We start from the raw sequence: 22,337 nt of genomic DNA on the forward strand, positions 1-22,337 counted from the left end.
TGCAGCCTCGACCTGCTGGGCTCTGGCGATCCTTCCCCCTCAGCCTTCCGAGTAGCCGGACTTACAGGCATGCCCTACCACGCCCGGCTGATTTTTTTGATTTATTGTAGAGATGAGGTCTCGCCAAGTTGCCCAGGCGGGTCGAAACCGCGGGCTCAGGCAATCCACTCACCTCAGCCTCCCAAAGCACGGGATTACAGGCTGAGCCACTGAGCCTGGCTTGTCTGTGGTATTGTTAAAGCAACACTTAACAGACTAAGACAGACTGTAGTACATCAATAACACAATCAGTGTAAATGGAAAAAGATAGTTGGAAAAACCCAATCTTCAGCTACAAGTGTTATTTACAAGGGAGACACACCTAAAGAATATTGACACCAAAAAACTGAAAGTTGTCGGGCCAAAACAGACACTAAAATGCAAGAGGCACATAGTATAAATGCCTAGGAAGGTTTACTGGAGAAAACTTAAGCAGAGAAGTAGCAGATCGCTTAGGATCTTCCAAATACTGTTGTTCTTATAGAGAGGAATCCAGCCCCAATACATCTAGGCAATTATGTCCTAATGGAATTCTAAATGGACAGTTAATTTCTCCCCAAACTACTATTATATTTTACCCTTGTAATGTCTTTCTTTTGAATTGTGATTCTGTTAAAAGTTCATGTCTCTTTATCTGCCTCTTCCTCAGTTTGTCTTTGGTATCCTCCTCTTCTTTTGTATAATGTATCCTGATGTAAATTTTCTTAGTTAGCTTGCTGGTGAATATGTTGTGCTTTGTGAATCTGATAATTCTTTTTTTTTTGTCTTTATTAGTACTAGGACATTTTCAAACCTCATCCCTTCAAATATTGCCTCCCTCCTATTCTCTTTAAATCCTGGAACTCTGACTAGATCGAAGGACCTGCTTGTTTTTCACTTCTGGTTTATAGTATCCAGATTCATGTGCTGAATTCTGGATAATTTTTTCATAGCCTCCAGTTTACAAGTTTTTTTTATAATACAATTGTCCCACTTGGTTTTTCTAGTTTTAATACTATCTTTTGTTATGTTTGTTTCTAGTTCTTTTTACAAATCCTATTAGTTGTTATTGATAGTCTGCCACTCTTTGGTCATGGTTTCAGGTTTCTCCTTATTTTGTTATATATTACAGAATACAAAGTAAGTCTGTTTATATTTTACTTTTGATACCCACAGGCTTTATAGGTCTGATTCTGTAGTATTTTTGATTCTGTTGACTCTTCCTTTCTGCAGTATGTTTCTTTGTAGTGATTTTAAATTATGAACTCATGTTTCTTGGAACTTTGATTGTTTTGATGTTTGGTTTGAGGATGTGTTTCTCCAGAAAAGAACTGTGCTTCCTTCTTGCCAAAGTGTCTGGGCCCCAGGTTTTGTGCCTGTGGGACATGGGTCATTAGAATCCAGACTTTATTCATTAGAGATCAGTAGTGGCTGCAGGGAACTGTGAACCCTGGTGCTTGTGCATGCCCTTGTGGATTTGCAGATCCTTGTCCTTTCTGGCTTTTATGGAATATCTTTCTCTTATTGGCCCAGACATACATTTTAAAAAGATGTTAGAAATATTTAATTCGCCTTCTTTAGATGAACAATACTGGGAATGATTTCTCAGGATGTCTGATTTGCTGTATTACCAGAAAAATTTATTCTGATTTTATTTTCGGCCTTCTATTTGGTTAGAGACTAGTTGCTCAAGTGGCATACACCTGAATTTTTGTACCACAAATGCTCTTTTTAAAAGAGCCAGTGTGGGGATTCTGCTAATTTCTGAGGGTTACAAATTCAGCTACACATTAACCAGGACCTCAGTGAAGGTATGGTGGGGTGTTGGGGAGTGGCAGCATTAAGGGTGAAGGTAAGTTGAGACTAGAACTTGCCTCGCCCAGGAGCTTGGACTGAGTAGTGATGCTGGACTGAGTAGTGATGCTGGACGAGGGCATGGAGGAGTGAAGTGATCAGTGGAGCCTTTTGGGTTCATAATGAATAATGACTTGATTAGTAATCAAAGTGCTTTTGGTACAAGTAACATTACCATGTTAAACCAACTTAAACCTTTTTTGCTTTATTTGTTAATTGTGGTAAAATATATATAACATCCAGTTTACCATTTAAACTGCTCTTTTTTTTTTTTTGAGTTGGAGTCTCATTCCATCACCCAGGCAAGAGTGCAGTGGCATGCTCACAGCCACTGCAGCCTCAACCTGCTGGGCTCAGGGGATCCTTCTGCCTCAGCCTTTCAAGTAGCCAGAACTACATGCACGTGCTACCATGCCCAGCTAATTTTTTATTTATTGTGGAGGTGAGGTCTCGCCAAGTTGCCTGGGCTGGTCTTGAACCCACGAGCTGAGACAATCCACTTGCCTCGGTCTCTCAAAGTACTGGAATTACAGGCTGAGCCACCAAGCCTGGCCTAAACTGCTGCTAAGTGTAAAGTTCAGTGGCATTAAGTGTGTTCACATTGTCGTGCAGCCATCACTACAATTCTTTTCATCTTCCCAAACTCAAACTCTGTACCCATTAAACAGATTTCCCCCATCCCCTGGTAACTTCTGTTTTACTTTCTGTCTCCATGAATTTGACTGTTCTAGGTACCACCTATATAAGTGGAATCATACAAAATTTGTACTTTTGTGTCTGGCTTATTTCACTTAGCATAATCTTTTCAAGATATAGCCATATTGTAGCATGTATCTGAATGTCATTCCTTTTTAAGGCTGAGTAATACTCTATTGTATTGGTATACCACATTTTGTTTTTCCGTCGATGGACATTAATTGTTTCCACCTTCCAACTTAAACTGTCAAGTCAAAAGGAAATGGATTAGAACCCTTCTGTGTTGACATGACTAACCCAAGGTTTATTACCTCATAGAGGACTGGAGCCATTACCAGGAAAGTGTTCAGAATCCAGGTAGTCTTCTGTCTTTTCATGAGATCACTTTCTCTGTAGCCAAACATGTGTTACTTCATTATTTACATAGACCTACATGTTTATCTCAGGCTTTGTGACCTGCTCTTGGAAGGATCTAATCTGCTGCTAATCTACTCTAATTTCATCAGTCAGTTGACCATACTTCATCCAAACGACTCTGGTGAAAGGGGCCTTGGGAGGGTTGGGTACAAACATGCTACTGGGAATCCACTGTTGGAAAGCCACCCGCGGGGTTGCAGTCATCCATACTGGAGGTGTTGGTGAGCTGAACTCTACTAGAGAGCAGCCAGTGCTTGAGATAGCATGGAGTCAGGACTTCACAGTTGGTGGAGCTGGCATGGGAGAGAGAAGGTGAAATCATGGTAGCACTTACGACTCTGTCTCCAGCAGTTGGTTGGGCCTTCATGCTTTTTCCTGAGATAGAGAGTAAAGGAGGAACATGTGCACTGGAGAGCTGACTTGGGCTTGGACACTGAGGCAGCAGAGCACAGAGTGGAGAACAGAGACTTTGGAGTGGACAGATACATTCTGATGCTTTTCATTTGAGTGACTTGGACAAATTGCCCAAACTTTCAGATCTGCAATTTCTGTATTTACATGGGGGATAATAAAGCCTCATAGGGTTGTTGTAAGCATTAAATAAGACCGTGTGTGTAAAGCACTGAACATGGGATCTGTTATACTAAGTACTTAAATAGTAAATCATAACTTATAACTATCACTCTCATGATGGCCTTATTGTCCTTAAGTATCTGTGGGACATCTTGGTGGTGAGGAACACTGAGTTACTGAAAAGGGAAATCCCAGGCTGTTTCCCCAGAAGGAAGGGAGTGTGTGTGGGCGTATCTGAGATTGGAGATCCTGTGGGCATCTCGGTAATGTTGTGTGTTTTGCCAGTTCTGCTCTCAGCAGCCTGGGTTCAGAGAGTACATCCTGATACAACCATAGGTGGTTTACCAAGATGTTTCCTCTATTTTTAGCTGTGGGAAGTTGTCATTAGAGAGATATTCTTCCTTATAGTCTTTGGACCCATAGTTTTCCTTCCTGGTGTTGGTCTCATTCTGGATGCCTCACTGAAGTAGAGGCTATGTGGGTGAGATATGTAGTCTCCCCCGCTTAACTTGATTTTGTCAGCAGCTTCTTGTTCTTGCCTAGTCCTGAGAGTTGAGTGGACTCACACACACCTTGGCTCACGGCTCACTCAGTTCCCAGTGGCTGGCAGGCATCCATCACGGATGGGGCTGCTGGGGTGACATGGGCTCTTCATCGCCTCACTCTCTCTGAGTGATTTGGAGAATAAGAGTAGCTCATAGTTCTTTGTGCTTGGAGTTCTAGCTTCTTCCTGTGCTCTCCTCACATAGGCTCTCCTTTCTTGGACCCTGTTTTACTGAGTCTTCTTTAGGTTGGTACAGACCATCCCCACCCACCCATGCCTGCCCTGCCCCAAAACTGTGCTCTCTGAATGGAGGAGGAAGGTCTCCCGAGGGAGGCTTAGGAGAACAGGAAATCTCATCCTTTCAGACTTTGGGAAGGGTTTCTGTGCAGTATGATGCCTGCAGCATCTTGTTCTGGTAGGACATGTAGCTCTTGTATTTTAGACTCAAGCTCGTGTGGTGGGGATGGACGGATTGCTTTCAGCATCTTCCTTGTGGTTCGTGCTGCTGTTTTACTTTGCTAGTTTGCTTACTTAGTCATTTATTCAGTCCTTGAATAGTATTTTTGATGTAACATGGTAGAGCAGTTCATGGAAATGTGACTCAGACTTTGGCACATGGTCTCTTAGTTTTAGTTGACAGAGTTATTGACAATTTTTGTCCTGTATTTCTTTGTGTGCATTTTGTTGAAAAACTGGGAGGAGGTTAAACAGCTGGCACTCTTGTTTACTTAGGAGTTCGAAGCAAGTCACTGGCCTGCTAGCAATACCTCTTTTTTTTTTTGTAGTTGGGGTCTTACTATGTTGCTCAGGCTGGAGTGCGGTGGCATACCATGGCTCACTGCAGCCTTGACTTCCTGGTGATCCTTCTGCCTCAACCTCCTGAGTAGCTGGTACTACAGGCATGTACTACCATATCTGACTAATTTTTTGATTTTTTTTTTTGTAGAGACAAGGTCGTACTGTGTTGCCTAGGCTGGTCTTAAACTCCTGGGTTCTAGTGATTCTCCTGCTTCGGCCTCTTAAAGTGCTGGGATTACAGGCATTAGCCACTGTGGCCGGTCAGCACTTATTGACTAGACTAGAAAGTGAGCAACATTTTGGCCACTGGCCTGACTGATACTGGTTTTATATAGGACTTAGAACCTTGCTTTGTGCCCACTGACATTGTGAGAGGTGGTAGAGAAGTAGGACAAGAGGCAGCAAGTAGATTGGTTGATGCCTTGGATTTGGAGGAATTGAGGATCTGGTTTGTTTCTCTAGGGCCTGGGATGGTGCCTGGCCAACATTTGGCCTTCAAAAAATGGTGGTTGAATGAATTAGAAAGCAAACAAATGAAAGTTAAAAGAAGCTTGTTTTTATTGGGGAGGCTGTAAAGTCTTGAAAGGTTGTAGTGAAAGTCAGTGATGCTGATTGTTAGTGGGCAGTTTTGGGAGTGAGTCTTTGAAAGTTGAATGTGATGATTCCTGTTGTGTGTAAGATGTATTAAAGTGAGCAAATAAAAAGTATTTTAAAGACCCATACTGAATAATGTCTTTTTTGTTTGTTTGTTTATTCTGGGTTCCTCAGTGCTGTAGAGAGCTGTAAAGAGGTGTGATCTCATGTCAGATTACTTCATTTTTCCTGAGGACACTATTTAGATGTGTTTATCTCACCTGAGATGTTTGCTTTATGTGGAGAGATGCTTTTTGTTAGAGTTGTCTGGAGTCTTTTTCAGGACATTTTTTCATTTCAGGTTGCAACATTCAATGAAGTAGGTAGAAATTCTTATTGTACTGGTAATATTATTTACATGAAAATCAGAATGGTTCGTCTGTGGCAGTTATGTAGAATTAGTATTTGTAAATTTTCAAAAACAGAAAAATGTGTCATTGCATTCTTAATTTAGAAGACTCAGAACAACACTAAAGACTGTAAATAATATATTTTTGTCAGTGATTGAGACCCAGGTGATAAATTCTGAGTGCAGTTTGTTTATAAGCTCTCAAAAGGCTGTAATTTTTATGTTCTACATTTCTATATTCTCCATGCTATTTTGCATTCTTCACCTAGGTTTTTATGTGTATAGCATTAGATAGAGGCGATTAAAAAACAAAATAACCTTGAAATTAAGTTGCTTTCTGACTGAAGCACATCACAGACTAGGTGATCACAGCCATCCACAGAGGAGTAAGTTGCAACACTTCACTGTTTCTGTCATCATTGACACAGAAGGAAGAGAGGGTATTTTGATTCTCCAGTGAAGTCTGACACTCTCAGGCCTAGAGGAATTTCTCTACCTGGGGAGTGCTGCTGAGGGGTTTATGATAAAAACGAGTCCCTTTCTTCTAATACCTTGGTTCTCACCCAGGGACCATTTTGTCCCCTAGTAGACATCTGGCAATATTTGGAGACATCTTTGGTAGTCACAGCTGGGGAGTAGGCAGGCATTTAGCGGGCTGAGGCCAGGGATGCTGCTAGACATCATGCAGTGGTAAGGACAGCCCAACGACACGTCCTAAATGCCAAGAGTGTAGCCACTGAGAACTCTTGGTTTAATGTAATGATAGATTTTTCCCTCCCTGAATTAGTAGCACTGGGGGAGGCTTGATTATTCTGTTCTGTTTTTCATATCATGACTAAGGAGCAGTTGAGGGAAAAAGCCATCTTACCTGCTGGCTACCATTCTTGATTCTGAAAATGATAGAGCAGCTAGTCTAAGGAAATAAACAAAATCCTCAAATCCATCAACAACAAAATGAAAACCTTCCTTGCCAATTCTCAGTAGATGCTTTGAGGTTCATATTTATTTACAAAGTAATAGAGGAGGGTAAAATGGTTTGATATCTGTTTTACTTTAGGAGGCCATCTGATGGAAATGGGATCCAACAGGAGGGAGGTTCTGTTCTAAATGTTTCTTGGGCTGACTTGTTGCTTTTCAAGATGACTTTAGCATACGGCTATTGGAAGCAATTCTGTTAGTGACTGTACAGTCATCCCTTATATCTCATCTGGGAATTGGCTCTAGGACCTCCGCAGATACCAAACCCCCAAAGTGCAGGTCCCTGTTGTGAAGGGGCGTATTTGCTTACAGCCTGTGTTTGTCCTCCTGTTTACTTTGTCATCTCCCAATCACTTATAACACTGAATTCAATGGACACGCTCTGTAGATAGTTGTTATACTATATTGTTTTTATTTGTATTATTTTCAATTGTTTTACTGTTATTTTTAATTTTTTTAGAATGTTTTTGATTCACAGCAAGATGAGGGCCCCGTGGATGGGGAACCTGGGGATGCGGAGGTCCAACAGTGTTCCAGAAAATGAGTACTTCCAGATTCCCTTCCCTTTCCCTCCCCTGCCCCATTTCATTCCATTAAAAAAAAAAAAATCTGTTCTTGACCTGCTAAATTGAGTTTATTCCCACTCAAGTGTTGGGACCTGCAGTTTGAAAAATAGCTAGATCCAGGATTCAGTTTTTGTTTTTTTTCTTTTTTTAGTCTGAGCATAAGTCAGAGAAGTGGAAATACAATTTATGTTAATGCTTCAGTTTAATTAATTGATTTCCAAGCTGTTCTGTGGAGCTAAATGCAATATCAGTTTAAATGTCTTTCCTTCCTTATTCTCTCAGACATCTGTACCTTTTTCCCATTATACCAATATAAAAAACCTACAAAAATAAAAAAAACCTCTGTGGGATGGAATACCAGGGGAAGAGTATTTAGGTAATCTTTATTAGGTAGTCTAAGTGATACCACGGATCAGCTTAAAAGAGGATAAAATCATATCTCTCAAATGAACGTAAAATCTGTGGGAGACTTTACTGAACTTATAAGTTAAGGAGGGAGCTAGTAAGATATTGTAACTGGTTCAAAAGAGAACTAAAAGCATCATCACACAATTTTGCTTTTGTTTGACTGAGTCTCTCTGTTGCCCAGGCTGAAATGCAGTGGTACAATCATGGTTCACTGTAACCTAAAACTCCTGAGCTTAGGCGATCCTTCTGTGTTAGTCTCCTGAGTAGCTGGGTCTACAGGCACGTGCCACCATGCCTGGCCAAATATTAAAATTTCTTGTAGACACGGGGTCTCGCTATGTTGCCTAGGCAGGTCTGTAATTCTGGTCACAGGTGGTCCTCCAGCCTTGGCCTCCTAAAATGCTGGGATTATAGACGTGAGCTGCCATGCCTGGTCCATCACATGTTTCGAGTAAAATAAGGAATGTTGAGTTTATAAATGGATGCAACATTGGTTAGGTTTTCTCAGGGCAATAACTAATGCGTTCTACCAGAAACATTTTTATGGGCAGGAATTATTTGCATGGCTATCAGTTTTCTACAAGTTACCTCGTATTTCTAGAGTTACAAAGCAAGCAAAGGTGAAGACATCCTGGACGGGTAAGCTGGCCAGGACACTCATTGAATTCCAAAGTCTTAAACAATTTTTTACTTACACTGATTAGATTTAGGATATTCCTTTCCTAGGTCTAAAATACTTTGCCACATGAAGGCCAAGTCTAATTTGTAGAGGGTTTGTTCAATCTGTGTAGTATTTTTTAAAAAATTTTGACTTTGATATTATTTAAAAACTAGATTTTTACACAACAGTTGGATTTTCAGTTTGATAAAAATCAGATTGAAATGAAATGTAATTTTTTCTTAAACTTCCATTTCTAAGACTTTGCTTATTCATAATATCACTTTCTTTGGTTCTTTAACTTGAAACTTTAGTCATTTCTTATTAGTTGTTTTCCATCTGACTTTGTAGAGGCCTAAGTCACCAGGCTCTCTTCTTTATCATTTCTGTACACCTCTTTTTTCATTCAGGCTTCTCTCATCTTAATCAACTTTCTAACTTCTTGACCCTATACTCCCCTCAGTCAATTCTCCAGCGTGCTATTTCAAATCTCATCTCTTAAACACTACTCTGCTCAAGACCCTGGACTGCACAGTAATATTCTACTTCCTGTCTTTTCTGCCTCTTGTTAATTAGTATCCACCCTTCTTTTATAGTCTTGGTTTATGTTGTTTCTCTGCATAAACCCTTGCCTCTAGTGAGACTAACCCCTTTGCCTTCCTGTCAGCCCAGTGTGTTCTTTGCTCATGTCAATGCTTGTTACAGGAAAGGCCTTCCTTCTCTTTGTCTGTGTCTACACCCTCCTCATCAGATGCAGTCAGACCCAAGGCTACCTCTTTTGGGAAGCCTACCAGGGTCCTTCTAATGCTCATTGATCTCTCTGGAATGTTTTACACTGTTTAGTGTTATTTTAGTTCATGTATTTCTATCTCTCAAGGTTAAAGCTACCAAAAGCATGACCTGTCTTCTTATACTATTTTGGTATCTTACAGCAGAAATGAGTAAACTTGTTATCTAAACATTTATTATATTTGCAGAATGCTGCATTTTACCATACAAAAGAGGAGGAAGATTAAACATTGTTCAGGCTTTTAATTTTCCAGCAGTATGAAATTTACATATTTTTTTGGATTTGGAAGAAAAATCGTGTACCACATGTGGTATATACACACGTACACACATCTCTCTATAGAAAGTAGCTACTGTTTTTATCAGTTGCACAGGAGTTTCAGTCTATTTGATGTATTTACATTAACTAGTAGTCTGTTGAAATTGAAAGGAGATAATCAAATTGAGAATACCGTGTTGCCTTAATCTTTTTGTCATGGGTGGTATGACTTAAAAGAAAAGAAATACATTACTCGCCCCACCTTTTCAAAGCAATAGGACCTGCCCTGCTCTGCAGTCAGCCAAGCCCTTTTATATGCAGTCTTTGTGTACTATCAAAAGTGAATACACTGCCCTTTTGTTTTTGTGTGAATACAGAGAGAAAAGAGGCATTTTTTAAATGCAAAGACGATCTCTAACACGCTAGTGGTTTAAGAGATTTGAGACAATTTTCTGAATAATTGTGAACTAAAACTTTTGTGTAATATCTAAATATCATGCTAATAATGTGTATTTAAAGAGCTTTGTTGGGATATTATCAATAAATTACACATGTTGAAAGTGTATAGTTGGCTGAGTTTTGATGAATGTTTACCCCACTGAAACCGTCATCACAATCAAGATAATGAACATGTCTACCACTTACAGGAGCTTCCTGTGCTCCTTTGTAATCCTTCCTTCCTTTCCTCTCTTCCCAGGCAACCACTGATCTGCTTTCTGTCACTGTAGATTAGTTTGCATTTTTTTAGAAGTTTACATAAATGGAATCATACTGCATGAACTCTTATTTTGTCTGGCTTTTTTAGTCAACTTAATTTTTTGAGATTCTTGTATATCTTCCTGTAGCATGTATCTGTACTTTGTTCCTCTTTATCTGAATAGTATTGTGGATGTGGCAACATTTTAAAAAATCCATTTACCTGGTGTTGGATGTTGGGTTGTTTCCATTTCTTGTTATTATCAAAAAAGCTGTTATGACATGTGCATACAAGTGTGGACATAGGCTTTCATTTTGTTACCTGAAAAAAACTGAGTTCATTCATCTGGCGAGTAATAAACGACTCTCCATGAGAACACAGGTTTTGATCAATAGGAATTTCATTACTTGGCACAAGCAAGGAGAACCCTGGGAGTTCTCTCCAAAGCAGTGTCTCCCTGAGGGCAGGTGACAGGAAGGTTTTATGGGCCAATGGAGAGGAGAGCCAAAAAAATAAATAAATAAGTAAAAAATAAGAGAAAGCAAAGAAAGGAAGAATTCCAGTGGCAGCAAATACTCCTAATGTTCGTTATCATATATTCTACCCATAACAGAAAATCAGGCAGAGATTTAACCAGAGGGAAAGCCTTCTGAAAACTGAGAATTGTACTGGGATTTGTGTAGCTTGACCAGATCTCAGTTGTAGTTCTAAGAAGGATATTAACCCCAACATAAGTGATGGTAAAAGGAACCTATGTATTGATAGAAAACATGTATGGCAGATTTCACTTTTAAAAAGGACTAAAAAATGGAGAAGAAAAACACAAGCCATGTGAAAAAGAACATTCTAGTAAAGGAAAAAGAACAGACACTGAAATCCTCAAAGGAGCTTACTGGATATAGTAATGAATCCAAAAGAGAAACCTGAAAATAATTTGGCACCTCTATAGAGCACAAGGAGACATGGCCTCTGTAAAACTGGCGAACAACAAGATTGGATGAAAAAACAAAAGGAAAAGGAAGAAAGACAAGGAATCAGATGAAAAAAGTAACTGAATAAGGTAAAGAAAAGCCCACACAAGGAAGAAGTGAGATCAGAAAAGAAATAGTTGGCTTGCAAGCAGGAATGTAAGAGGAGAGTGCGGATTCAAAGACTTATAAGATTGGAAGAAGCAACTACTTCTTATCCCCAAACAGTTAAAATTAAACAGTTAAAATTAAACTGAGAAAGCTTTGAAGCAACAACAGATGATTAAAACTCATCCTCAGATAAAGATCAAACCAGGGGTATAACTACCACACCTGGTATTAAAACCTCAGCGTGAATTAACGTTGCTGTTTGGATAAAATGGTTCAGGAAAAAGACACTAAAGGTGTAGGTCTCTAGCTGAAACCTTATAGAGCCAAGATACTCTCAGATAAAGTGGAAAGGAGGACATGCATAGAACTGACAAAGCTGAAAAACACAAAATCTAAGAATTATATCTAGCAAAAATTTTAGGTCTAGCCATTACACATGAAGCTCACTGAAGTTAAATAGATAAGATGCCAAACACATTTTTTTGAGAGCTGTACTGCAGAAATAACTGCCAGTCTGGAATAAAGAGGACTCTGGCTACAGAATAGTTAAAATGACCCTTGGATGCCAATTTTCTGTGGACAAGAAACTGCCAGGGAAAACTGCTCAGCCTGCAAGAGGGCCTATTCTCCAGTGCTCCTTTCCCTTGTAGCGAAGGAAGTTACTAGAAAAAGAGGGCAGAGATCTTCTTCCAGGAAGCAGGATCTGGACATAATTAAGGAACATTCTCCAACCCAAGATAAGGGTTCCCCAAAATCCTACTCAGGGGAACTGCAGAGTTGCTACAGCTCTTTTTTTTTTTTTTTTTGAGTTGGAGTCTCACTCTGTTGCCCAGACTGGAGTGCAGTGGCCGCTCCCGGCCACCGCAGCCTCGACTTGCTGGGCTCCAGCGATCCTTCCGCCTCAGCCTTCCGAGTCGCCGGAATTACTGGCACGTACTACCACACCCAGCTAATTTTTTGATTTATTGTAGAGATGAGGTCTCGCCAGCCTAGGCCGGTCTCGAACCCTCGGGCTCAGGCAATCCACTCACCTCAGCCTCCCAAAGGCGCGGGATTACAGGCTGAGCCACCGAGCCCGGCTCTATAGCTCTTGACTGCGCCAATCTCCCATTCCTCCCCTTCTGGATGAGAGTATTTGGGGGCGTTTATCTGCTCCAGCTCCATTAGCATGTGAGGGAACAAAAGGGACAGATGGCCTCTCTTTTTAGTTCATGAAGTCTCCAGACCAAGAAGTGCTACATCTGGACCTGAGGAAGAGACTCTTGTACATCTCCCAAGACACTGAACTTGGAACATGCAATTATGCCTGCATGGGCAATAAGAGCAACTGCTCGTGGATAGGTGAGTTCTGCTTTTGGCAGGGACGAGATCTGCCTACAGTGAACACAAATAAGAATCATGGAGTCCTTAGGGCTGTCTGCTGGCTCTGCTCTCTGGAGGCATGATGGGAGGGTGTTCCCACCCTCCCTAGAGTTAGGTGTGGCTATGTGACTTGCTTTGTTCACTGTCAAGTACCATTACAACAGGGAATTATGTGGACAAGGAGAGGCCCTTTAAAGTATAAAACAGCCTTTTAATAGAAGGACTCAAATTTCCAATGCCTTTTTATGTCTGGCTACGAAATAGAAATGAAACAAACATGGGTACCACAAAAGTAGTTCTGTCAAGTCATTCTCAAACCCTGAAAGTCTAGATGTGTTGTTACAAATAGCCAGACCAAACTCAGGCAGAGTTCAATAAAAGAATCTCTTTTTAACCCAAGTATTTTGTATAGAATCTACTACTTAAGTCATTAAGTGAAGCATTTAAATTCTTCATGACCTCAAACACCAAATTTAAACAACATGCTGGCTGCAGCAGTTTGTTGGGTCATATGACTTACTGGCAAAGCATAAAATTGCAGTCTGTCACTTGAGAACATCAGAACATTACAATATGTCAGACATATCAGAAGAGGAGGGATAATTTAGGTTCCAAGAGTCAAGAAACTTCCAGCATGGAAGAAACAAGTCCAGAATAAGGCAAGGAGAGCAGAGACTATAGAGAATAACTGAGAATGGAAGTGACTCCATTGGAAACAGCTCTGAAATTGTTACCAAGGTATTAGCCAACCCCATTTCTGTCACTCCACTGCTATGGCTCCCTGGTATGACCAGTACTGCTGCTGACCTTAATGATTCATTCCACTGGGTACCTAAGATCAGTCTAACCATGTGTCTTTGGAGTAATCTCTCCATAAAAGAAGAACATGTGCTAAAACACTAAAGTCTGCAACCAGATTATCTTATAATGTTCTGTTAATATTACTCAAAAACACACAATGGTGTAAAATTTACCCTGGGGGCAGAGAAGGTGGCAGACAACTAACTTCGGTGATCTCTCCTCTGTGGGGGGAGCAACCAGATGTTGTCACCCTGCCTGAGACCAGTAACTGGAAAGGAGAGTAACTACAAATGCCACTAATGTTCACTGAGTCTCTGCAGCATATCGGACATGACACCAACATGCTTTATGAGATCATCTCCTGTCATCCATAGTGGATCCATTCCGAGACCCCCTGTTGGTAAATGTCTGGAACCAAGGATAGCTACAAGCCCTCCATATGCTTTGTTTTTCCTAATATAGCAGGTCCCCAAATGATATTTCATTCAATGTCATTTTGTTATACATTGTTCAGTTATAATGATGAGGGAAAAAAATATTCCCAGCCAGAGCCACCATCTGTGTGGAGTATGTGTATCCTCCCCATGTCTGTGCAAGTTTCATTTGGGTCCTCTGGTTTCTTTCCACATCTCAGTGATGTGCACATTAGGTTTATTTGTGTATCTACACTGTCCTCCACTGAGTGTGTGTGTGTCTGTGTGTTCTGTGATTGGTGTCCTGGCCAAGGTGGGTTCCTACTCTGCCCTGAACTTCAGGAATAGGCTCTGGCTACCCTAAACTCTGAACTGGAATAATTTAATAAATGATTGTCTTACTTGCTTTTATTAATCTTTTAAAAATATATGCATATCTCACATTTATTTCAATGTTTAATATTAGAAAGGTTTTTAGAAATATTAGAAAGGTTTTAGAAGTTGGAGAAGTTTTTGTGACCAGAAAAATGCTGTAAGAATTCAACTCTTGCTTCTATCAATTAGCCTATGGGATAACTGATTTCATTATACATTGTTTCACTTAAAATTGCAGTTTCTAAGAACCTATCCATGGCATTGAGAGCTTTCTATACATACTTATGATAAAGTTTAATTTATAAATTAGGTGTAGTAAGAGATTAACAACAGTAACTAATAATAGAATAGAACAATTATAACAATATACAGTAATAAAAATTATTGCACTCTCTTAAAATATTTTATTGTATGTACTCACCTATGTTTGGACCTCAGTTGACAATGGGTAACCAAAACCATGGATAAGAGGGGGACTACAGTATACTCTGTCTCCTAGAATCTTTTTGCAATAACCCCACCAGGAATACACAATTATTCATGTTGTGTAAGTGAAAGAATTGAAGCAAAATAGTAGGCTAACTATCAGTTCGAGTTTATGTGGCTAGTAAAGAGTACAGCTTAATATACATCAATTCATGTCAGTGCCAGACTGAGACCAGGAGCCCTTCACACTTATGTGAGTTGGATTTTATATAATGTGTCCTTGCAAGTACCCTTTGACTTTCTTCACAGTTGTTTTCTAGACATTGTTGCCCTGACTTGAATGTACAAGGATGAGAATACTGGGAAGAGAGGGCTGTGTGTGTGTGTGTGTGTGTGTGTGTGTGTGTGTGTGTGTGTGTGTGTGTGTGTGTGTGTTGGGGGCAATGCACAGTAATCTCACCAATACAAAGACCTTCCCTGACAGCCATTTAAAGTTGGCTACAGTTCTATAAGGGTATAATACTTGGGTGTCTAGTCAGATAACCATCTGTAGAGATGTTTGAAGCGATTTTCTTTCTTTTGTCAGGTGGTGTTAGTTTTCTGAAGCTTAAGGTACTTATGGCATGACAAGAAACCTGGGCAGGATTTTCCTTTTTTCCATTCCCCAAACCAGTATCTGTTTTAGAGTTAGCAAGAGCTTTTTAGATTCTGGTGTTATCTGTTGATTTTAGTTTTACGTGCAGTGATTTCTTGGATTATTCTCTGAATCTTCAGAAAATGAGGAAGTTTCAGTGTGGACCTTAATTTCTAGCTTTGTTTTCTGACACCTAGAGAAGACTCATGGTTGTAAGGCTCGCAGTAGAATTCCTAAAAGTAATTATAGTGATAGCTTTATGTTAAGATAACTTTTCTTGAACAGAGTATCATATGTTCTCACTCATAAGCGAACCTTGAGCAATTATCATAATACTGTAAGAAAGGGATTGGCAGTAGTGGGAAACTGCCATGAGAAAGGAGGTGGGATTGGCAGTTGAGGGAAACTGCTAGGGGATGGAGGGGCACACCTCATCAACAAGGGTACCTGCATAATCGGTGTTTGTATACCTAACCCTGAATTGTATGTACCCCACATCTTTAAAATAAAAAAATTTTAAGAAGATACCTTTTCTTACTAGAAAGGGTAAGAGTTTTTCAGTTTCATCTGAATTTGACATTATATAGTGTTTGTATTTCAGATAGCATCAGAAACAGCAGCAGCAATGTTTCACTTCTTCAGGAAGCCTCCGGAGTCTAAAAAGCCCTCAGTACCAGAGACAGAAGCAGATGGATTTGTCCTGTTAGGTGAGTCTCAAAAAGCAAAATCATAATTAGTTGAATTACTTTTTCTGTAAAAATTACTGGATAATTTTATGATTGTCTTAAAATTATTTCATATAGTTTCAGAATTAATGTATATAATTTTTTAAATGTGCAGTCTATGAAGGTCATTAATTACTTGGAATATTGTCATCAAGTCAGACTTTTCTTACTTATTGGTTTGGCTATGTACTCCAAATGAAGTTTGTAAAATCACTCCTTTTGTTTTCCCATCTGATGACCTAGTGAATTTGTTTAACTGTGGAAAGCAAAAAGTCATGAAGAATCCTTGGTAAATTTGAGTTCTGTCTTATAAACAGTACTAACCTTGTATCTCAGATTAGCACCCGAAGTTAAATTAGGCAATTAGGCACTCAATAAATATTTGATGAATGAAGTAGACTTTTACATCCAAATATGTTAGTGTTTCCTAAATGTTTATTAAAACAATTTTATATTATAAAATTAATATCTGCTAATTTAAAAGATTTTAGTGGCTTTAAATATATTTATTTCAGTCAAATGTAGTGTTCTTCCCAAGGGGAATTCTGAAAGATAACATTTTCTCCATGTCATGTCATGCAAGATCCCTTAGGTGGAAACACAAGTCATACATGGCATCCATATCCTGTGTGTGCAATAAAGGGCACTGGATCTGAACAGCAATATTGCTACACCTATATCATTGCAAAATGATAACACCTATGAACCTTTTGCCAAAAAGAAAAAACTTAGTGATAGAAAAGGTCTTAGGCCAAACGTGATAAAATAGGTACTTGAGAGGAAGAAGCAAAGGCAAATCCCTATTATCAGGTAAAATGCAAGCACCATTCCCGTCCCATGACAGCACTGTGCCACTCTGGGGAGATCTTCCATGCCTGGAATACTGTGCCCAGTCAGGCCTGGGAACCCTCTTTTCCATGGCATGAAAGGACATTGGGGTGTTCTTAACTGCCACATAGAAGTGATTAATAGTCCCTCTTTTGAGTATTTGGGGCCCAGGGTTGTTACTCTTCACAGTATTTGTCCATCTTTCCATAACTGAAGGATGGCCCTCTAGATTTTAATTTCTTCCCTCTTCCCAGGGAGTAAGCAGGGAGCACCAATGGGGTTCAGATTGAACATCCCAGGGGCGATGGGAGTATTCTCTCTGGGTATTATGTCTTGTGGGATGGCCAACAACAGGTTATTCCCACTTCCCCAGGTTGGTTGCAGGGCTGGGTCTTGCATCTGGATTTGTATCCTTGGGGGTGTTGCCCACAGTTGTGTCAGCATGTCCAGGGGTACTGGATGGCCAGCACAGGGTTTCCCATTGAAGTGCAGTTGCTTCATGTATTGGGTTGTTCACTCCTGCAGTGAGTATTGCCACATATCTTGGCCAAACAGGGGCTTGTTCATAATTGTCCATTGTTCCTGGTGCCATTGTGGCATCCACAGTGTCAGTCATTTGAACTGCCCAACTGTCTCTGCAGATTGTGAATGGGCCTGGCTCTTCAGATATCACCAACTACACTGCCCATAACTCTGCCCACTGACTGCCTGCTGCCATTGACAGGACAGTGCGCACAGTTACTGGGGCTTGTCCAATTATTTGGCTCCATTGCCAAAGGAGCTTGGTATACTGTGTTGACCTGCTGTTTGATGGGGCTGTAGTGGTCTTTGGTGCCTTTCCAGGTCTGCAACTAAAAGCCAATGGGAAGTCGAGCTTTCCCCTGCTGCTGCCATACCCCCAAGCATGTCGCTCCTGGGTAACATTTACATCCAATTCACAGGGAAGGTTTTGGTTTAGAAGGCCCAATGCCTGGACAGTGGCCACAGCACTTTTGGCAGCATGAATGCCTGTTGGCACTCCCCTGTCCCAGTGGGATCCCCTTGGTCAGTCTATACAAGGTTCATACTATCTGTGCTAAATGTGGGAAAAATGCCCTCTAGTACCCCAACAAGCCCCCAAATTCCTGCAGCTGTTTTAGGCAATGGGGGGTGAGGGGGAAATCCTGAAAATTATCAGTATAGCTGATGATCCTTTCTCCTGCAAATGTTCATCCAATGGGTACTGCCTGCTCTAGGTCTGTAAGAGAATCAGACATCATCTATACAGTGAAAAGAAGACACTGATACAGGTCGCCTCCGACTTTCTGAATCTTGAGTGACCATGTAGGGCTGTACAAGTACTCCAGCAACAGCACCATTGTCTTTCTTCTGAGGTGAATGTGAACTGGTCTTGACAATCTGTGTGAATATCAACACTAAAGAAAGCATTAGCCAACAGCAAAAAAATTCCAGCAGTAAACCAAGACTCAGTGTGTATTCCAACCTAGGGCTCATATGAGCTCTGCCCTTTGGCTGCAAGGAGGTGGCGCTGACCACGACTGGCCTCTAGGTACCCCTCGTGCTCCGAGTCTGCCCTGCAGCTGCCTGCCTGCTTGCTCTTTCTTTGAGGGGGAACCTCCCTTTTTATTGGGGGTTCACTCTAGTACCCGGACCTAAGTTCTCTTTTTCAAGATAGGTTGGTAGTGCTTTTCTTTGGGGAGTTGCTCCCATAATTCTACCAATACCATGTTGGGTTGCTTATTTAACCCTTTGCACTCGAATTCCTCTCTGAGGGGACATTGTAATCTAGCAAACCTCTCAGAGAACATAAAGAGATTGCTGGTGATTATACAGGACAAACTTATGCCAGTTCACATTTTTTAAAAAATGTATGTTTCCTTGAAGTTTTCCATTCAAATTGCACGAAAAAGCAAATAAAGAGATGGAATTTATACTGAGATATATGTAAAAAAAAAAAAAATCAGTTGCCATTACGTAGAAAGAGAATGTCCTTCCACATCATTTCTGAAAAACAGACAATAAATTATATATTATTAATGTGGGAGGAAGAAAATGAGACTATATTGTCTGCTCCAATAGAAAAACACCAGATGGAAGACATCCAACAAATTACTATTGCAATGCATGTATCTATGAACCTGCAATGCATGGCGGTAATTATTTCACATGCATGTTAGAATAATATAAGATATAAAATTTTGATTTTTTGGTCATAAATAAGTTCTTCAATGTCCAAAATTCTGTTATAAGCCAAATATTGTTACAATAAAGTAACTGGTTCCAATGCTATACTATTTAATATGAAAGATTCATTTTTCACTATTTTGTAAAAATTGCAGTCAAGTTGCTGGTAGGTGTTCTTGAGATTCTCTGAATGCAAAGGATTAAATCTATCTTGTTAGGATCCACCCCTGCCTTAATTAAATCTGCTCACATTTGTTGAAGGGTTACCTTTGTAGGATCCTCTTTCACCTTTCCAATTCCCTGTGTCTGTCTAATCAAATCCATTTCTCCCAGGTGCGCTATCGCCTATGCTGCCCTCTAAACTGTCTCACCTACTAGTGAGGATACACAGGTATTCTGCTTTCTGCCTGAGTTGACCAAGTAGAACGGAGCGTCTCTTTCAAATTTTAACTCCTGCAATATCTGCACCTGGCTCCTCGTGGCCGTCTCCTGCTCCTCGGTAGCCACTCGGAGAGCACAAGCAGAGGCCATGCACAGTTATCTTTTTCCTTTGGAAATTGCCCCTTCTCATCAACTGCTTTCAATAATTCCAGCAGCTGGCTGGCATTTTTAGGTGTCCTTCTACTTACGTGGAAGCCCCCAGCTATTTACCAAGCTGGCAACTTAGTACCGGGGCCAACCTTGGGACATCCCCCAGTGACGTTCCTCCTCCTACTATCTTTCCTTGGCTGTTACAGTGGGGGCTTCTCTGGAATATCCTGCCCAACTATGCCATTTGTAATGTGGCAGTGCCAAATCTGGGAGGGCATGTGCGTAAGGTTCTGTGTCTGTTCCAAAGAAGTCACCTGGTGATCTGTCACTGAGAAACATTGGTTTATTAGAACTTACAGGAGGCACTGATGGCAGCCGGCTGGTGAAGAAAGAATCTGCATCATGGGACAGTACAGAAGCAGCTTTTTTTTTTTTTTTTTTGAGTTGGAATTTCAATCTGTCACCAGACTGGAGTGCAGTGGCATGCTCACAGCCACTACAGCATCGACATGCTGAGCTCAGGCGATCCTTCTGCATCAGCCTTCCAAGTAGCTAGAACCACAGGTGAATGCCACCACGCCTGGCTAATTTTTTGATTTTTTATAGAGATGAGGTCTCGCCAAGTTAACCAGGCTGGTCAGCAAAAAGTTTTATAGTCAAGCAAGTCAGTTAATCAAATTCCTGTCCAGTGTTCACAATACTTTGTGTACACGCGATGACCACATTGCTTTCAGCTTTGCTTGTTTGCCTGGATTCTATGACTCATTACTGGGAATATGCTATTTTTCAGAAGCCAGCCTTGGCTAGAGGCTGCTCCCTGGGGAGAGGGCAGTGACAAGCCAGGTATAGGGGAAAAGAGTCAATGTCCAGACATGACCTTGCACACCGTGTCTAGAAAATGAGCATGATATCAATACCAGAGTTCTGATGGGGTTATTGAGGGGACTACATGAGTTATGGGTATAAAATTCTTAAGACAATCCTGTGCAGGAGGTGGTACTGCTGTCTCCCCACACATGGGGAGTACTTACCTTTTCCAAGTTTTTCCAGCTAGCAGAGAGCAGATCTGGAATCAGATCCTGCCTCTCAACCACTGAGCCCATCCACCTTTTTTAATAAAATGTCATAAGTTTCTTTTCAAAAAATTTTTAATATAAAGATGTAGTGTACAATTTAGGGGTAATTATACAAATGTTCATTATGCAAGTACCCTTGTTGATGAGGTACCTGCCCCCCCCACCAGCAATTTCCTACTAATGCCAATCCTTTCCTTTATAGTATTATGATAATTGTTCAAGGTCCACTTATGAGTGAGAACATGTAATATTCAGTTCTCTGTTTCTGTGATATATCATTCAGTGTTATAGAGTCTAAGTCCATCCAAGTTACTGCGAAGCTCATAGTTTTGTCCTTCTTTATGGCTGTGTAATATTCCATCTTTACCATATGTTTTAATTCTAAGACATTATAGACATTTAAAGCTCTTTTTTAAAGCTTAAAAATAAAGAGAACTTAAAATGTTTCCTGCTGTTTAAAAGAGTAAGTGCTGTGTTGTGTTGTGTTTTGCTTTAAAATAATAGACAATTGGTCGTTGTATTACTGTTCGTAATGTTTGGCTTTTATTTTGGCTACCCCAAACTTTTTACTTTCTAATATTTTAAATAATTTTTAAATATTTCCAAAACTTGCCAGTCTCCTTGATGAAGTTGAGATTTGAAGATGTATGCATTGTTTAGTTAGTAAAAAGTCCTTCAGCGCAAAGGACTTGCCTAGGTTGACAGATGAAGGTCCATATAGATTATTAGTAATATAGTTAATTACCTTTAAGTTGGTCTTTTTAACCATGGTTCTATACTGACATATAAAATATCGACTTCAGTCTCAGAGCATATGGCATAAAAATATTTTGGAGAATGTCAAGTAAATCAAATGGTAAACAAGAAATGCTTTTAATGCTTTTATTAACATGGACACATACTTGCATGCATGTATTTTGTTTTGTCTTAAATTTTAAATTATGGGTACGTAATTATACATATTGGGTACATGTGGTGTTTTGACACAGGCATACGATGTGTAATGATCAAATCAGGGTAATTGGGGTACCTCAGGCATTTATCATTTGTGTTAGGAACATTCCAATTTCACGTTTTTTAGTTATTTAAAAATCACAATAAATTCTTGATAACTATTGTCATTCTATGGTGCTACCATATACTTGATCTTATTTATTCTAACTGGGTTTCCATGCCCATTAATCATTCCCACTTTATCCCTCTCTCCCAGCTACCCTTCCCAGCTCTGGCACCTACCATTCTACTGCTTCATGTGTTCAATTTGAAAAAAAATTTAGTTCAGATATATATGATAACATGTGAAATTTGCCTTAATACACCTGGTTTGTTTTACTTTATATGTAATGTCCCCTAATCCTATTCATATTGTTGCAAATGACAAGATTTCTTTCTTTTTTATGCCTGAATAATATTCCATTGTGTATCTATGTCATATTGTCCTTGTCTACTCATTCACTGATGGACACTTAGGTTGATTCCATATCTTAACTGTTGTGAATAGTGCTGCAGTAAACATGGGAGTGCAGATACCTTTTCCATATATTGATTTCTTTTCTTTTTTTTTTCGAGTTGGAGTTTCACTCGGTCGCCCAGACTGGAGTGCAGTGACCGCTCCCGGCCACCGCAGCCTCGACCTGCTGGGCTCCAGCGATCCTTCTGCCCCAGC

General features: G+C 40.2%; 1 long non-coding RNA gene across 1 annotated transcript in view; it reads left to right on the forward strand.

Moving 5' to 3' along the window:
- The window catches only part of LOC110596085, a 152,234-nt gene that overhangs the window by 4,623 nt on the left and 125,274 nt on the right, over positions 1–22,337 (forward strand). The window contains exon 2 of the long non-coding RNA XR_002482255.1: positions 15,929–16,034. This is a non-coding gene — a long non-coding RNA (uncharacterized LOC110596085). The remainder of the gene's footprint in view (positions 1–15,928; positions 16,035–22,337) is intronic.

The sequence above is a fragment of the Carlito syrichta genome, unplaced genomic scaffold, assembly GCF_000164805.1.
Source record: "Carlito syrichta isolate Samal-C Ts95f unplaced genomic scaffold, Tarsius_syrichta-2.0.1 Scaffold306634, whole genome shotgun sequence".
Classification (NCBI taxonomy): Eukaryota; Metazoa; Chordata; class Mammalia; order Primates; family Tarsiidae; genus Carlito; species Carlito syrichta.